The sequence below is a fragment of the Amblyomma mixtum genome, chromosome 3, assembly GCF_055824585.1.
Source record: "Amblyomma mixtum isolate Tamu chromosome 3, ASM5582458v1, whole genome shotgun sequence".
Lineage (NCBI taxonomy): Eukaryota > Metazoa > Arthropoda > Arachnida > Ixodida > Ixodidae > Amblyomma > Amblyomma mixtum.
The window spans coordinates 407599586-407614287 of record NC_143014.1 but is presented as its reverse complement, the minus strand read 5'-3'; the positions used below and the strand labels follow the sequence as shown (position 1 = coordinate 407614287).

Here is a 14702-nt window from a genome sequence, read left to right as displayed (position 1 = left end):
TGGTTGAACGCCATTTGCATGAACTTCGCTCCTGGCGGTAGCGACAAACGGGAACTCCATTCCAAGTGGTTGCCGGGCCAAGACTGACAGTCCCTTTCGCGCTGAGTCGTGGCTTGTAATGGAAGACGGGGAACAATAAACACAGCAGTATAGCGAGCAGCCACGCATATAGTTTCCCTGCGGCCGCAGCCCTTTGGAGACCTTACTTTTGGGATTGCCCTCGTAAATATACTGCTGACACAAACAGTTGCAAAAGAAACAACACAAGACAGCCAGTTCAACCAGACGCCAGCAGGCTCAGCCAATGTTTTTCGTTTTATTTTGAAGCCACTTGATGCACCGAAGCAATTCAAGCCTATTTTGAAAGCGAAGTACTTTCCTCGAAAGAGGTCTATGAGCAAGTATGATTTTTTCCACCGTAAGACTGATGTTTTTTACCCATTTGGTCAGCAGTGGTAGTTTCGTTAGGAAGGCTTTGCAGAGGTCCTCGGTGTGACTGCGGTCTTCTCTCTCGCAAATGAACTCGGACATTGCTCAAAATAGGGAAGAAGGGTTGAAACCACCATGTTGCATAGCTTGCTGCTTCTGCGGGAACTCATGGTAACCGATGTTCGGATCTTTTCTTGCGTTTATGGTGCACAGCGGCACGCAGCAGTTGCGTGGCATGGTGTCGCATGCGCTTAGGACGCTGTCGACACAGGCACCGATGACAAGCACGCAGAACTAGCGGAGACAAGCGGTCATGCAGAGCAGTTACAGCGAAAACACGTGCGAACACAGCCAGCACACTCCTTCCGCGTCGTCTAGCCGTCCGTGCAGGCCATAGGTGCAGGCGGCGGCTTGTCACGGAGTGGTGGCGCCCCCGCGGAGAATGACGGCGGAAACTGTAACTTCTCCCAATACGCGCTTCCCCAGTCATTGAGGCGCGACGCGGCGGGCCGCACCAAGTGCGCTTCCATTGAGCGGCCGTGGTTGTTTGGTCTGTAAGCACAATAAATGTCACGCACTGTTCCGCGCGCGACTCAGTGGGGTCACCAGTGCCGGCAGCGTCAAATGCACCAGCTGACGAATTACTTTCATTTGGAGGTGCAACGCTACAACAAGCCGCAGTTATCAAGATGAGTTAGTGAAACTTGAGTTTTATGACCGTACCTCGAGGATCCTCGAGTGCTTCACTGTTATCCGTTGATAAAAATCATGGGGACACTGAAGCTCCGCCTTAAGCGTAAATAGGGTCAATATGTCCATTCGGTGGCCTGTGGTCCTCTTTGTATATCACTTCGTAGACACGGCTAATGTCCTTTGTTTTATTTTATTTATTTATCCATCTTGTTTTAAAAATTTGCTGCTATTTCTCAGAAGGCCTGCCTTCAAACAAGTCGAACGAGTGTTTAAACATTCAAGATATGATGAAGGACAGAGACTGATATTATGAAATCGTATTGCTGTTTCGGAATATACCACAGCTGAAAAAGTTGGAATGTTCATTGCAAGATATCAGTCCTGCAGTTTTTAAATAACCACGCGACTTGTACTGCATGCAATTCCCAGTCCTTTGAAGGCAATAAAGAAAGAACAATTTAAATAGCTGTCTAGGAATAGCGCTTCCAGCCCCACGATTCAAACGGCAGCGATTCGAGTCCCGGCTGAACCGTATTTCTGTTCAGCGCAGTTGCTTTTCTTTCTTTCAAGGCACATAGTAATGGCGGTGGAATGACATCACGATCATGTAGACAAATGAGACATCTGTAGAGACGTCGTCATTGCTACGCTGTGTGATTGTTGTGGGGTGTTTTAATTACCCGTGCGACATCATGTGATTTTGACGTCACAACCCTTTCGACCAATCCTCATTTTCTCGACACGCCGGCGCCAACTACGGCGGTTTCTCCGCTGAACGGGACACTTAAAGCTGCCGTGTTAAAAGCCACCTTCATAAAATACAGCACGGCAACGTGCTTACGTGCTCCTGTGTACTACGGAGGCTTTTTTCTTTTTCTTCGCTTAAAGCACGGCCGCATCGCGAGGCTCTTCCGGACCGACTGCTGAGGAAATTCTATGATTATTATCCTGCAAAATTTATCCAGCAAAACCCCGCCTACTGCATGGTGCATTCTATCCCGTGCACCTCTTAAATGCGCTTAACGGCAGGCTGACGGCATCCCGAGGGCCCCTGTCGCTGGGCCAAAAAATAGCCTGGCCGCGTAGTTTCGGTTTCTGAGCTTCGCCGCTCACCCGCGGCAACTGCGGCTGTCGGCCGCGCATTCGCCTGGAGTCCAATCTCATCTCCGCGCCACTTTCGGGCGCCGACTCCTGCGTCGCTGGTCACATATTTTTCCTTTTTAGAAGCAGCCTCGCAGTTCCAACGCCAATGTACGTTCCCCCAATCGTGTGCGTTCACACTGTTCTCCCAGCACGCCGAAGTTGTGTGCTCTTCACGGGTTTGCAGGTGTTTGCGCCGTGGGCCGCCTCATAAGGCTTTGCAGCATTTTCGCATTTTCGGCAGTTTATTTTTTTTCCGAGGGCCGCGGGGCATTTGATAAATCGACCTTCGTACAATTCGGGCATTTCTTCTGGTCTCTTCAACTCCGAATTAATGAGGTTCTGCTCGCCATCATTTTATTTTTTGTTCCCAGCCTTGTCGTTTTAGGGATTTCATTTTGCATGAGCACATTGCAGGTTGGATACTGTTATGCTGTCTATTCAGGTAGTATGTATTTCTGTGCACATCATGTTTTTGTCTAGCTTTGTTTATTTCATTTTAAATGACCATACATTATTTTGGAAAATTAAGGGCAACAACATTTGCTTTTGTACCATATTCTGAAATAGTTTTTTTTTTGTACTGAAAAGATACTCGAAGGCGTTTCTTGTTCATATTCGCATCCGACCCCTGCACTCTAAACAGAAATAAGTAAAAAAGGAGTAAAGTTGTCCTCTAGCGCACACCCTTTACGAAAGGGTGCGCGCAAAAGGACAACTTTCTTCCGTTTTACTCCCTTATAGGTGTATTCGTGTTTAGAGTGTATTCGAAAATATCAATATTCGCACACCCCTAGTAAATACTGTAGTAATAAACGGAGATAATAAGAAACGGCTTCAAGTATCCATGTGTCGACAAGTCTTCAGAGACTGGTTCGCACGAAGAACATTAGCTGCAAAAAAAAAAAGATTTTGCTAGGCTGCTTATGGAAGTGATCGTCTCAACGACACCATGGCGTCATTCCAATGCTGAAGTTTTAAAGAAACCAGCTGCGCCGACAGTGGAGTTTCAAGAAATTGTAGAAATACGTGCGTAAGGACTCGTTTAAACCTTTCAAATAGAGTGAGAAATATCGCGTATGCTGTAAATTCAAGAAAACAGGCTGAAATTTCTTATCTTAGCAAACATATTACGAGTTTTATTGTTATTGGCGACTTCAGTGCTGTATCGGAGTATACACGATGCAATATCAAGTATCTGCACCGGAAATAAATTTTGATTCGGTATCTTGTACCTGTCCGGAAAGACAATTTTTTCTGCTGTTTAGGGAATTCGTACCTCACATACTTCTTTTTTCTTTTTTCAAGGATCGTGCCCAGCCCTACTTCCTCTACGCCGAAGGTCCTGCTGCAGCTGCGCTTCTCTCCATCTCACAAGTTGTTAGCAGTGCTGTGAAGACTGCGGCGATCTGAGCCAATCAGAACGCCGTGCGCTGCAAAACGTGCTCCACGCGCCTCTCACCCCGCGACTGGTGGCTCCACCTCTGGGAAGGAAGGAGCTAAAGTGACCTGCTGCTGCCTGCAGGAGACTGGGACGACTCGGCGGACGTCATGTTTGCGAATGACGGCACACCACTTCGCAATGCTGTGTTCGTGCGGATTTTCTCTGCTGATTGAACCAGTGAATGAAACGCTCGCTATACTTTAAAAACATAATCTCAAACTATATTTTTCATTATGGGTAGAAAACAGCGCCAACGGTCGAAAGACAGAGAACAAAGAACAAAACAAGTCTTTCTTCCTTTAGCGCTGTTTCCTGCCCAAAATGAACGCATACCAACTAGCCAGACTATCCATTCTACTACCTTTTCATATACTGCAATAGTTGTTCTAAAAAAAATGTGCGGGACACTTAAGCTCCGCCTGAAGTGAATGACGTCATACCGTAGTGGGTTAATTACCATATATGCTGAAGGTCATTCTCTAAATTAGATTCATAGATCCCTGGGAGTCCTCATACCTCTCCTGGCGGAGTGGTGCAGTGGTCAGGTGATGCACCACTGCCCTGCGATGGTAGGAGCTGCACCGGTGGGGCTTGTGAGACCCAGGCTGCCCTTGCCGAGCGACCAATCTTCATGTAACCGCCACCTGTCACGATATGCAGTTTGCTCACTATCCGCTGACAGGTTGTCATAACCTACAAGGTCACGTGACTTAGGTGGTCCATTTCCTCCTAGGTTGCTCTCTGGAGACCACCTGCCAGATCCATGCCCGCGATTTTTTGCTCACAACGAAGACGCCGACAACGTCGACACCAGAGCGAAACGGGCTCACTAACGGTATCGCGTTAAAAGTCACAATACTGCTTACATATCAGGAGTATTTGTTGTGTTGCCTGGCTCTGGTTGGACGAGAGAGCTCGGCGTTTCGCAATGCTGCAAACAATGAGGTGAACTATCAGCCGGCGCGTGCTTTCTCTTTTTCTTCCTCCCTCTCCTCTTAGTTTTTTCTGCACACTCAAGTTCTCCGACTGCTGCCCTTTCATTGGTTCCACTCGCGGACGCGCGTGCTATCATCATCCTAACTGCCCGACTCATTTTTCTTTCTCCGAAATACGAGGATTCGATCCTGGCCACGGTGGTCGAATTTCGATCGAGGCGAAATTCTAGAGGCCCGTGCTCTGTGCGATGTCAGTGCAGGTTAAAGAACCCCAGGTGGTCGACATTTCCGGAGCCCTTCACTACGGCGTCCCTCATAGCCTGAGTCGCTTTGGGACGTTAAACCCGCATAAACCATAAACTAATTTTTCTTTCTCGCTCCTTCTGCGTTCTTCTCCGACGCGTGGGTAGCCCGGGCGCTCTTAATCACTCCTTCTGTCCACTTTTGTCCGTCCTTCTTTCTTCTCCTTACCTTCTTATCATTTTTAGCGGCGCTCCCTTCCTCTGCGGCGCGGCTACTGAGCCGGAGTACCTGGGTTCGATCCCGGCTGCAGCAGCCCCGTTTCTAAAAGGCGAAACGCAAAAGGCGCGTGTGTGCTGCGCGATGTCAGCGAAAGTTAAAAGATCCCCTGCTGGTGTGAATTAATACGGAGCCTTCCATTACAGTACTTCTGTTTATCTTTCTTTTATTCACTTCCACCGCCCTCCCTTCCCTCACGGCGCGGTTGAGATGTCGACCGAGAATTGACACAATTTCTGCACCTTTCCTTTTCTGATGATCCTTCTTCAGTAAAGTCGAATACAACCGAAGAACGAAGCCGCAGATACGCCGTAAAGGAGGCCCTCCAGCCAATACCGTCGACCGAGTTTCATTAAGCCGCGGCTAATCCGATTAAGCCACCTTTAACCCCCCTTCATCTGCCACCCGCTGCGATGTCTTGCTGGCAGGTACATAATGATTAACCCCGACGTGATGAGAATCGGTCAACGCCATTGGATGGAGTGGAGGCCTTCCTTTGCGGGCTAAACATTCTGAATCGAACAGCGCGAACACAGACAAGCACAAGAGAGGAGGAAACATACGGACACAGCGGCTATTTCCTCGAGTCTTGTGCTTTTCTGTATTCGCGCTGTTCGATAGAGGATGCATAATAAACTAGCCCGACAAAACATTCTAACGCAATTTATTCCTTTCGGGAGCACGTGGCACTTTGTTCTTGAATTGTACCCGACTATAATAGACCTAAAATTCCGGACATCGCCCCTTTAACGCTCAAGTACTAATAGGAATTCAAGTGTGCCGCGTTTCTTCTCAACATATGATGACGTTGTCTTTCACTGGTATCCGCTGTCTTAGCCTAAATGTCTTCTTTCGCTCTGCTTTACCTTCCTTATTATATTTCAATCATTGTCGGCAACCCCATTTTGACAAATGAGCCTTTATCTTCAAGCATCATAGAAGCAACCTTGATTGAGTCATTGCGATATAGAGAAAATATAGCAGCGTTCCTCCTGTTTGCCAATAACGTGGGATCAGATACCGCAAGAGACGCCCACATATACGGTACACCAAGCTAGCTTAAATCCCTGTCACTCGAAATGACCCTGAATCTATCGACTCAAACGGCAATCAAGCGCTGCACACGGCGAATAGTCTATAGAGTTAACGGAGCACCGCGGAACTTTATCGAGATGTCGAAGGCCTTCGAGCGGGGGCTGCGTTTACTCTCAGACGCGGAGCGCACACAGCAATGCACTCGGGAATAATGTTACTGCATTTTCATCTCTGAAAAATTGGTACTTTAAAATATACAACTTATTTTGCAGAAAAAAAAGGTCGGGCTGAAACACTGCAGCAAGCATAGTACTATCGTTGCTAGCTGTACAAAGCAAAAAACACCAGCTACTTCAAAAGTGCTAGAATGCTACTTCAGCTTATCCATGACAAGAAAGTTCATTTCAAGAGTGATTGATGTTAACGTAACGAACAAACATTGTTTTTAATATTTCTAGGTTAAACTTGTAAGCTGATTGTTAGCATGCCTGCAAAATTATAGGCGGCGACGGTGGCGGCATAACACCTAGGTGTGAGATGATGGAAACTCACGGCGATCGAGTTTCCCGTCTAGCAGCAACACAACTGTTTGATAGTCTTTGAAAATCTCGGATGCTCTCTATTCGATAGCCTTTGAAAGTGCCCGTCGGACATGGCTATTGTAAAGCAGCAAAAAAAAAATGCTGGTAGCGGTGGGATTCGAACCCACGCCTCCGAAGAGACTGGTGCCTAAAACCAGCGCCTTAGACCACTCGGCCACGCTACCGATGTTCACAGCGTCGACTTTAGCTCCATGCAAGCAGTTTACTGCAGTCAGTAGCAAGTGAAAGAAAAACGTCACACAGCAAGTTACTCAGTAGGTGTCGACTGTAAGCCAGGGGGACAAAAATTCAGAAGCAAGAAGTTTTCAAGTAATATTGCAATTGAATTTCCTCTAGAAGATTTTGCTGCAGGAAGGTAATGTGTTTTCCGGTATATAGTGGACAAGGAAGACGAAGTCGTTCGAGACCAGAATGCTGTCTCTCTGCCTCTGAAGTTTTTTTCGTTTTCTGCTCAATCAGGGAGGCGCCGCTCCCTCTTCGTGACGGCGATGGAAGCGGAGGACGTTAGGTCTCCTCTGGAACCCGGTGGGTCGGCGGCAGCCGCCCAGAGCAAGCGCTTCTACCAATCGAGCGAAGCAAGCAGCCAGGCCCCCCTGCTGTACTAGGCGACAAGCGAAGACTCCTCGGCGGACGACGGAATCGTCTCAATGATGAGCAAGAAAGCCAAGAGTAGATTGCGTAAGAGTGAGGACTCGTCCTCATCAACTACATCTACCGTCATCACGACGCGTGTTGGATCGGTACATATGGTCCTGCTTGTACCTGAAGCATCCACCGACAACCTCAACCAGCTGAACAGGCAAGCTACGTCGGTGTTCTTCGAGGCTCGCGTCCCGGGAGTGATCATGGACGTCAGGATCAACAGCCGAAGCAAACTCCTTGCCATCGATGTCACGGAGCGGAGCGCCTTATTGAGTTGCCACCATCAAGAAGATCGCAGACATCTCCGTTCGTTCTCTTCTTTAAAACAATGCCACAACCGCTACCCTCATTTGCGACGTCGATGCGACTATCTCTGACTCCAACCTGCTGATACTTATTAAACCAGCGACAAACAGCATCGAAATAACCAAAGTTCACCACATTGGCAAGTTAGGATGCGTCAAGCTCAGCTTTAAGGGCGACTGTGTTTAATCGCATGTGAAGGTTGGCTATTTTCGGCATGCAGTTCGCCCGTTCGTCCCGAAACCGCTTCAGTACAGGAAGCGCATGAACATTTGGCATGTCGGTGTAATAACATCATAGCGTGCCCGCGCTGCTGTGCCACCTAGTGGTGATATTTGCCGCGATGCACCAACTGCCGTGGCACTCATGACGCTTCTTCAAAAGTCTGTCCTCGCATAAAGAAAGAACGGGCAGTGTTAAAACATACGGTGCGAGACGATTAAACGCACAGAGAGGCCGCAGCCACTGTGCGTCGGCGTCGTTTTCGTCGCCGACGATCTACAAAACAATCGGCTGACAGTGCCAGAGAACACCCATCGCTCCTGCTACTTGTCCTGCCCCTCCACCGAGTAACTGGCGAAGCCGGAACGAGTGCTTCAGAGGCCATATGGCCACCACTGTCACAGCCACGGTCGACTTCGGTGTCTGAGCAGGCGCCACATTTTCATTGTCCTACGCCTACAACTGAGCGAGCCCAAGGCCGAGATCTAGCCCTAGGTGAGGAGGTGCAGGTGATCGCCATCTTCAGGTCCCTTATGAACGCCGTGCGTGTGATACTGCCTAGTCTTCACTCGTCAGCAGCGCGGAATGTCTTGCAGGTGCTAGACACGCTTAATACAGTCCTTGCAGCTTTACAGTAGCAAGCACATAGACTCGCTTTTCTAGCATTACCATTTCAAAGCCAAGTCAGAGAAGCATCCATTTTCCAGTTGAATGCCCGTGGACTCAATTCCCGAATTTCTGGCATTGTAGAATACGTCTACAAATACCGATTTCCAGTCCTCGTGATTTCTGAGCCCAATCTACAAAAACGCACCTGAATTTCTGGCTATGAAGCGTTTGCATCCTCCACGCACAGGGGAAACAGCAAGGGCATCGTCTACCGTTCGAAGGGAGCTTACTTAAGTGCACCATACGGTTCGCCCTCACAACGACAGCCAGTACGTCCTTCTAACGCTGAAAAGACGCACCCTGACTTTTACGCTTGTGGGCGCGTACTTGTCTCCGACAGCACGGCTTGATGCCGAGAGGCTGACGTGCTCGCTGTAACACCTGGCCCTTGGATCTTCACTGGAGACTTCAATGCCCATTAAAAAAAAAATCCCCTGTGCCCCTTGGTTTCTGTGGCTGTTGGCTTCTGTCGTATTTATAACGAGCCCCTCAATCCCCTTCCCTTGTTTGCTTAATATATATATATATATATATATATATATATATATATATATATATATATATATATATATATAAATATATATATATATATATATATATATATATATATATATATATATATATATATATATATATATATATATATATATATATATATATATATATATATATATATATATATATATATATAAATCTGCCCACAGTGTCAGGCAACACTTCAATTAATCATGAGAGGCTGCTCGGGAGGAGCAACCTGTGTCGCAAGCCAACCTACCATTCATAGATCCCTGGGACTCCCTACCACTTATGGCGCAGTGGTGCTGCGGTCAAGCGATGCGCCACTGCCCATCTATTGCAGGCGCTGCCATGGGTGGGACTTGGGTTGGAGAACTTACTGACCGTGGAAGGTTGCTGTAATACGCTTGAATTCTGGTATGGAGCGTTTGTGTTATTCTCTGCCATCTCTTTGAAACTATTATCAGTCACTTAATTTTGATTTCTTTAGTTCTCCCACTGTTAAACTTAGAGACCTGTTTGCTGATTGACTAACCTGATTTCATCTATTCTGGTGTTTGTTTTCTATGGCTCAGGACTTTTTCTTTTGTTCTGCATTGATCAAGTGTTTTGATTGGTTGTTAATTTCTGGGGCTGTCTAGAAGCTGCCTTATACATGGGGCTGCGGACCCGTCAAGCCACCAAGTGGCAGCTTTTTTTCGTAGTCCCTCCATCTGTAGCACTTGATGGAAAATAAAGATTTGATTTGATTTCATTTCATTTGAATGGGTCATGTCAAACCAGCGGATTCTTAAGGCAAAAATGCACTCTAGCCCACATGTATTGATAATCCACACACCTTAGTATTTACATTATAAGTGCAAAGCCGACGCACTTCTTGCCACAGAATAAGGCACTTCATTTTTTGAACCCTGCTTGCACGCCTTATGTGAATAAGGGAGTGTGCGGATTTTGAGCGCCCTTTCAAATTGGAGTAGATCACCGGCTAGAACATTTTTCACTTGCATGGGAGCACCGTATATGGCAAGCACTTCAGCTTCTTTAATGCACCCCTCAGGTGCTCGAATTGTATTGCAGTCACAGTAGTGGAGGCTGTCCCGGCTACAGGCCGTTCTATTGATAGCACCAGTGAATAATTCGGTGGGACGTAGTCGACGTCTCAGGATAAAGAACTTGCATGTGGGCACTTGCGTGTTTGCAATGTCGCAGCTGCAGCAGAGACAAAAAGACGGCTTAGTTCTGTTAAGTGCGCCGTGCTGCTCACACGACTGCTGCCTTAGGAACCGAGCCCCGACGATGACCCTATATTTGTAGTTGTAGACGTGTCGACGTCACCGTGACGCAACAGGTGGTTCTCTTGACAGTTACAGTGGGCAAAGTCGTGGTGCAGCGTAGTCGAAGTCCCGGGATTACGAACTTGCACATCGGCAGTAAATGGCACTGGAGAGTCTGCACTTTTGGAGCTGCAGCAAACACAGAAAGACGGCTGAGCTCTGGAACGTGCACCGTGCTCTTCACACCACTGCTGCCTGGTGCGACAATGTACGAAGAATGTCTTCTAGGCTTGAAGCCTTTAACCTTTAATGAGGATATCAATGGGGAAGTGATCGCTACCCCACGTAATGTCTAAAATTTTTCATTGTTTTACCACGCCAGGGATTGCAAGAGCAAAAACTCCCATTTCGTCGCTTTGAAGCGTGGAGGACCACAGGCGTGGGCACCTGTGGCTCGTTAGAAAGCCGCAATTTAGATAAGTCCACAGCTTTTTCGAGATGACGCCCCCTGCAGGCAGTCATGGAGCAACCCTGAGCGCACCTGTTGTATTGGAATCACCGCCAACAGTAACTGGACTGTTGTCATCGGTTGCAATCAGCTGTTGAAGCCTTTGGGATTTGTCTACTCTGGGATGTTTGGCCTGAGGCCTGTACTAAACAGATACCAGAATCATGGGTTTAGGGTCCAGTTGCCTCATTTTCCTAATGACGACTTCTCGGTATTCATTAATGGCTCCAGAAAGGTGGCCCTGCGCCGCCTCTAAATTTGTGCGGACGAAGACTGCAGCGTGACAAGTTACGATAACGTCATCCGTATCCTTTACCTTGCGTTTGATAGTAAGATCCGCGATCAGTCCGTACCCAGGAAAGGTGCGTCTCGCGTTTCTTAAAGCAGGATTGCCAATTGTTTGCACAAATCTTCGACAGTTCCAATGTAGAACCACTGTAGAACCATAGCCCCATTACGGAAACGGTCGTTGAACTTAAGGTTGTCGTTGGGATTAGTAAATGAACGGCGGCGCAACAAGGACACTGACAAGAAAGGGACACCACATGCGCACACTACTAACCACACTACCAACTTGTCCCTTTCTTGTAGTGTCCTTGTTGCGCCGCCGTTAATTTCATCATGCAACAACTCGCCCCTCAGGCCGCTATTCTGTTGAAATCGGGCTTTCTTTTTACGTGGAGTCTGACACTCCTCCTTATTTTAATTCCAGCATGGAAAGCCGATAACTTCATGACTTGCTCGAGAGTGGCAAACCGAGACTTGAAGTCCTGTTGGAGGAACTAAATCTCTTTTGGCTGTCACGTGTGGCCTCGTATTTGACTTGCCGAGCTGTTTGCGAGAGCGGAGTCGCAGTATCCAGCGGTGTTTTTTTTTTGTCGCGTTTTTTAGGTTGACGTTTCTACGTACGCACCTGGATCGGCTTGGTCGAGTGACGGAGCTACGTGACGATGAGAGTGATCGATCGCGTTTCTGTTCGCAGCTGCACGATCTCCTGGCGGAGAGCATACACGAGGTTGCTCTCATCTATGTGATTAACTTTACTATCGCGAGTCGGTTTTGAGTGGTTGCCAATGCTGCGCAAGCCCACTGCGCACCTGCCTTGGACGATGCCTCTCCAGACGCAGATGTCTCTGAAGCGGTTGTCGGCACTGTGCTGTGTGAAGCGAGCCTAACTTCAATGCGTTTCAACGATTTACACAGGGTGAAGAGTAACTCGTCATCGCACTCCTCTTCAGGAGTGTGATTGCAGCCTCAGTTCTTGCACACACTACCCTCAGTAATCAAGACCTTGACCCTTCTTGGTAAACAACTTGCCCATATCACCAATGTTATGGAAGTTATAACAGGCCATATGTTTCGGCAGATATTCTTCTACCTTTGTTATGTTTATGCAGCACTTGACTACTTTTGGCAGTTTAGTTGAGTTATCTACGGATACGATGATAGCTTCATCACTTTTGCCCCTTTTCAGTACTTTGATGATTTCAGCTCGTTCGAAGCTAAACCACTGATATCGTTCCACTGTCTTCTTGCGGGTCGATGCGGATGACACCACGCATGGAATTTTCAGAAGTTACCTGTTCGACCTTAAGAATGATAATCATTCGGTTGCCATCTTTATGCACGAGGTGATTTAATCCGATCAGCTTATCCGCATGCTCTTCGTCATAAACCGTGACGAGGGTGCTTTTGGCGAGTCGTCACAGCGCGCCGTTGCCAGCTTAGCTGAATCATCTGTGGGTTCAGTCATGCCTTTAACTTTGGCTAATGCGTTGGAGGAATATTTCATTCTTCAATATTTTAGTTGTGGGCTTCACTGTCGTTGTACAGCGGGGCCGGTTCACCCTCTCTTGGTGAGAAATCTTGTGCCGCTTGCTGGGGCGCCGGCGCTCCCGCGTTGTCCAAAAGCCGCCTTCATCATTCATGGTCCGGTTGTCTTCGGCTGGTCGCGGTCACCGGGACGCTCGACTGCAGCATAATCTCTGCTGTCGTTCGTTGTTGGCCAGTCTTGATTTGCTGGATGAAGATGGGCCTGGCGGAGGCGCCCGGCTGTACTATGCCTAACGCCGAACGCCAAGCGCTGGAGTCTCCCGCACTCGCACTAAGCCTGCTGTGCGCTGCTAGGCCTGGCAACACCACCATGAATAATGGTCAAAAGTCCACTAAGAAAGGAATACATACCTCCGAAAAACTGCAGGGCACACACCAGGGTCACTGAGGAGAGTGTCCGCCCATTCTCAGCAGGTAGGCACACAATTAACCATTGAAAATGTAAATAATTAGCGGAGCGCACGTGAAGCGCGTCATTTCCGCCGCAGCGGCCCAATAGAAAATCTGAAGCAAGGTAAAGTATATAGTTTGTTTTACGAGTTTTAACGTCCTAAAGTGACTCAGGCTATCGGACGCCTCAGAGGAGGGCTCCGAATAATTTCAACCACTTGGGGTTCTTTAACGTACACTGACATCGCAGAGCACACGGGCCTCTAGAATTTCGCCTCCATCGAAATTCGACCGCCGCCGGCGTAATCGAACCGGCATCTTTCAGGTCAGCAGCCGAGCACTATAGCCACTGAGCCACCGCGGCGGCTTGAAGCATATAGTGACCATACAACCGCGATGTCAGCACTAAATTGGATTAGAGAATATAAGGCGGGAAAGTCATCAATACGAACAAGACAAATAGCTTAGCAGGAAGGAAAAATGTACAGGGAATCAGCATCTTAATATAAAACAAATATTTCACCTTAGCCCAAGAAGACGAACCATATGTAAAGGCACTGAACGCGATCGAAGCCTAAGTTACCGCATAATATGCACCAGAAGCAGGAGCTAAGGCAATTAAACAAGTCAACGACAGAATCATCGCAGAAAATAAAGGTTTTAATTACAGCACTTCAGAACATAAAAACATTCATCATGAAAGACAATTAAGGCTAGCAGGATTATAGAGTTAGCGACATAAAGAGGCATGACAAAAAAGGAGTACGGAGAACTGAAAGTAGCAAGGAGGAAACTGTGATCTGGCAAAACCTAGATGTAGTCAGTAAAAGACAAATACATTGTAATTAACCGCAAGAACAAGGCAATTATGGTGGCAAACGAGTGCTTTAGTGAACTGTGAAAATGTATGCCCAGTCAGGGAGCTACACAAGGAAATATCACCATGGGAGATGTACAGTGCAACTATAATACAAAGGCTACAAAAAAGGAGAAGGAAGAAGCGACTCTTGGAGATCAACTGTCTTTATACTGTGAAAGGAAGCGGATACAAAATACTTCAAAAGGCTTGCAATCATGAATGCACCATGTAGTACTATGTCCCTATGAGTACCACAGTCATGGATGAACTCTAGTGCTGCCCTTATCCACAATTTGGGCGATATGAAATACCTGAAAAATTATAGACAGACCCGCTTACTGCCGGTCATGTGCGAGACGTTTACCACGGTTACTACTGACAGATCCGAAGAAAAGCTAAACTTCAACTTGCCCAAAAAAACAAAGTGGTCTCCGCAAAAGGGTACTCGACAATAGACACATTTACTACGAGGCGCCTCTAGATATGATCTTTGCATAAGGCGAAAAAACAAGCATTGGATCCATTGGTCCTAGAAGCGCTGCGTAATAAAAGAATCGAGGTAGCAAACGTAAATATGTTAGAATATATCAAGCAGGGCTGCTCGGCAACCCAGGTACGCCACAAAAGGAATGAGAAAATGGAGAAGGGGCATAAGCAGAATGGCCATAACATCATCGCTGTTATTGATT

At 47.4% G+C, this 14702-nt stretch overlaps 1 non-coding gene across 1 annotated transcript; it reads right to left on the bottom strand.

Annotated features, from left to right (window-relative positions):
- Positions 1–6879: 6879 nt before the first annotated feature.
- On the bottom strand, positions 6880–6961 carry TRNAL-UAG (transfer RNA leucine (anticodon UAG)). The gene has a single exon. It is a non-coding gene; the product is annotated as a tRNA-Leu (tRNA).
- Between the last annotated feature and the right edge of the window lie 7741 nt (positions 6962–14702).